Below are 4,009 nucleotides of genomic sequence, written 5' to 3' on the forward strand. Positions count from 1 at the left end.
GCAGACACAACATCATTGTTTGTATGTGGTGCTGAGGATCGAACCCGGGCCGCATGCACGCCAGGCGAGCGCGCTACCGCTTGAGCCACATCCCCAGCCCGAAAATTGAGATTTTTATGTGAAATTTCTAGGTATATTTTTGAAAGTTGTGATTAGTTTTGAAACATTTTTTAAAAAATTTCAATGCTTTTCAAGCCAAAGTTAACAGATCCATAGGCCAGCTAATATGCAACCTCCAGTGAACTGAAAGGTGATACCCAGGCCTGGGGCCACCCGCAAAAGAAGTTGGAACACTGATGGACACAAAATATGTTATTTATTGTCAATTTCTGCAAAGACACATTTAAGCAACAAAATATACATTTGTCAACCTTTTAGAATTTGTTTTATACATTAACAAATACAATATGCTACCATAGCAATAAATTAAATGTACACTATTTACATTACATAGGCAGTCAGGGTCTACAAATCACCTCCTCACTAAGAGGAAAGAAAGAAACGTCATCGTCACAGGGGTCACTTCCAAGCTACATTTCTTAGGTTCTATCACACAGGAATCTCTTCACATGAGGACATCAGCACTCCCTGAGCTGGAGTGTCGAAGGGTAACACCCATGACAGGGGAGAGTTGGCACACATGCTAAAGAGTGGGAAGGGGGGTTTCACCCCTCCAAGCAGAAATATCACAAAATCAAAGATGATGGCAATTAAATTCCAGTCTTCCAGCCAAACATCCTCTCCCCAGGGCTGATAAGGCACAGGACAGAGCCTCTGTCCCAACAGCCTCTCAGTAGGCAGGACTCCGCTGCCTGTGGCCCTAAGTGGGGGTATCTTCTTCCTCACAAAGGGGTACATGGCCCAGCTGAAAGGAGAGGGGTGGGAATAGGGGTGGACGAGGGGCTGATGGTAAAACAGATACTGGAACTGGGTAGAGGAATGCCCCCACAGGCCCCCACCAAGCTGCAGGGGCAGCCTTGGCAAACTTCATTGTCCTGCCCTTGACTTTGATAAGTAATAGCTGGAGTGGGGGAGGAGCCAGAGGGTCCTGAACATGGATGACTGGCCTGGTCCCTTCCAGCCCCTGGAACTGTAAGATCTACTTGAATCCCCCACCATTCCCCACAACACAGCTGAATCTATAGACTAAGAAACAAATGAAAAAGGTAGTGTTTGAGTTGGCACCTTCTAGGGTCAAGGTAAGGAAAGTGAAATAGGCCATGTCCCGGCTGATCAATTGAACCTAGGTTCCTATTAATCACTTTCCTTTAAGAATCAGAGAAAAATGAGAGAGTTTTCTTTTACCACCTTCTGTCTTAATTTGCAGCAAGGAAGCTGGGGGTGGTGAACTGCATCTGTGCCCTGGCCTCCGCCACCTTATAGACTGGAGCTGAAGACCAGAGGTCACTGAGGAGCAGTTCCCTGGAATCCCTTTTCCTCTCCATTCTCTTTGCTCAAATCAAATCCCGGGGTCCTCACTGACCAATCCAAGAGAAGAGCCCTCCTGACAGAAAATAGCAGAGACCAAGGACCCACCAGGTGCTGCACCTCCCAACATGGCTTCCCCCAAACCTGGAAGGTCCAGTCACTTTCTCTATCAGTCACACAGCTGGTGCAGAGGACAGAACCCTGGGCTGTGAGTTCTAGTCTCAGCTTTGCCACTAGCTGGCTATGGGTTCACTGGGGCTAAGGTTTCACATGTGGGTCATGACATGGTTGAATGAGATGGTAAAAGAAGGCAGAAGGCTTGGGCTTCAAGACTATGCCCCAAAAAACTGAACCACATATTTTCTAAGAAACATCATTTGACATTCATTAGCATAGGCAGAAACTCCACCTAAGACCTTCTATCTCAAGTTTTTCTGCAGCTGTTTTCAAGCATCAGTGGAGCTAGAGACATCTGGGTGCCCAACAGCACCTGCAAAGCGTAGTTTCTTCTGTGAGTCAGGTGGTCCCCAGAGACAGAGATGTGACCGGAAGAACCTCTCATGAAGGTCATAGTGGAAATGCCCCAAATACCAACATAAGCACCATCTACACAAATTCAGTCATAAGGGCTTAGGGGGCTTCAGCAAGTCTCTGAGCCCCAAGACTGAGTGTAGCAATAAAAGGACAGTCATTTTGGATCAGAATGTGGGGTAAGGTGGGGGACAGCCTTCCAAGAACCTGAGCTGCTGCCCATGGTCCAGGAGAGTGAGGGGAGACTGGGCCACATTCCCATCCACTTCTTCCTTGTCTCCACTAGGACCTCAGGTAGGTAGATAATGCACACTCTGGAAGCCAATAAATGGACTTTCTAAAGATGGAGAGGCATGATCTAGAGGAAGGTGGCAGCTCAGATCCTACCCAGAGTACCCCAACAGCAAGCCGAGGGTGAAGACCACCTCCCATGTCTGTACTTCTTCAGGAGCAAACCTGTGTCTGTTTTTCTGAACACACCCAGCCATCCTGCCCACCGGCCCAGAGCCAGGGGCAAAGCCCAACAGGCACATAGTAGCTGCAGAAGGAGCAGTTAGAGCAGTAGAGACAGGGAGGTATGACATTCCCATACAGGACAGCATGGGGACAATCTGGAAACCTCAAAGGACCCCCAGAATGCAATATAACATGGCACAACCAACTGTAAATACTAGCTACCCAGAGAGGTGAGCCAGAAGCCTGTAATCATTTTCAAAGAAATGCAGTTCGACCTTTCAAACTCCTTCAGAAACCCAGCCAACAGAAAGCCGCCAGACCTGCAGGCCTCGTTCCAGCAGTGGGTGCCGCTACACTGACTTTCAGCTAAAAAGATCTTTTGTTGACCTTCTAACTAGAATAAATCTTACCAGACTAGTACTTTATGTAAGCACATGTCCCACACAGGGTAAGGGGTGCAGTCACTCCCAGTCTGCAGACAGGATCCAACACGAGAGTGGGAAATGAAAGATCAAAATTTTATGCTAATGGCAAAAGTAAGGAGGAAATATCAGTCCAAAAAAATGTGTTGCATTTCTATGCTTTGACTTGGGATTGGGTCCAGATCCTTGTATAGATAAAGCACTTGATTATAAATCTTGTCATCTGCTCATTAAAATGGGGAGCCCAGCCAGCAACACCCCAGTAGCACTGTACCACCTATGCCAGAGGCCCTGTGCGCTTCAAGCTGCAGCACCACCCAGGGTCTGCTGTTCAGACTGTATTTGACTTGGAGGGTGCCTCACCCTAAACCCAGCAGCAAAAACACCCTGCAGACTAAGATAGGTGAGAGGCCAGGGGGCTTTCCCTCAGGACAGCTGGCTCATCCCAGAGAAAGTGGCTCTGATTGGAAAGGGTAAGAGGCTTGGGGGATGGAGCCCCAGACATGCCCAGAGGGCACAGTAAATGGAAGCAGCTCCCAAGGCTGCACTAGACACTCCACAGATGCCAAGGACATGCAGGGTCTGAGGGACACTGCATTCCTTTCCCACACTTAAGTTCAACCCCCACACATTGGCCTGACCAGAATCTGCCACGTCATACCCCCCAGCTCACCTCTTCCCCTCTCACTCATAGGGGGACTGAAATAACTATGTCTTCCACAACCAGTGGAGACTGGGACCCAGTGGAGGCTGGCTGAGCCCTCAGGCCCTGTAGTTTTCCTCAAATGCCCAGCATTGGCCTGTTCCCTCTCTCAGAACTCCTTCTCATTCCTGGCTTCCCAGCTGTTCCTAGGGAAACAAAATGTCTGCTCAAAGGGGCAAGATTTTCTGGTGCTTCTCCCACATCAAGGATAGTCAGGAATCTGCATAAAATTAGTGGGGAAAAAGTTTCAGCTACAATCAAGGAAGTGTGCAGCCCAGGTCTCAGACATACCCAGCTCAGTCTCTGTGCTTCCACAAGCCCAAGCCCCTAGCAACACGGATGACAGCATCCCTGGACCTTTCCCTGGGACTAGATCAGAAATGTTTTGCACAAAAGCAGGTATATGTTTGGAGTTCCAGAGATCAGGGACCAATGGAGGGTTTTTTTGGTGGGATAGGTGGGGGGGGGG

At 48.7% G+C, this 4,009-nt stretch overlaps 1 protein-coding gene across 11 annotated transcripts in view; it reads right to left on the bottom strand.

Annotated features, from left to right (window-relative positions):
• Window positions 1-297: 297 nt before the first annotated feature.
• Rap1gap2 (RAP1 GTPase activating protein 2) overlaps window positions 298-4,009 on the bottom strand; it is a 222,343-nt gene continuing 218,631 nt past the window's right edge. For all 11 annotated transcript variants that reach the window (XM_048792832.1, XM_048792815.1, XM_048792854.1 and 8 more), the window contains one exon: window positions 298-4,009. This exon is cut by the window's right edge and continues 759 nt beyond it. The gene's annotated coding sequence lies outside the window, so the exon portion shown is untranslated.

The sequence above is a fragment of the Marmota marmota genome, unplaced genomic scaffold, assembly GCF_001458135.2.
Source record: "Marmota marmota marmota unplaced genomic scaffold, marMar, whole genome shotgun sequence".
Classification (NCBI taxonomy): Eukaryota; Metazoa; Chordata; class Mammalia; order Rodentia; family Sciuridae; genus Marmota; species Marmota marmota.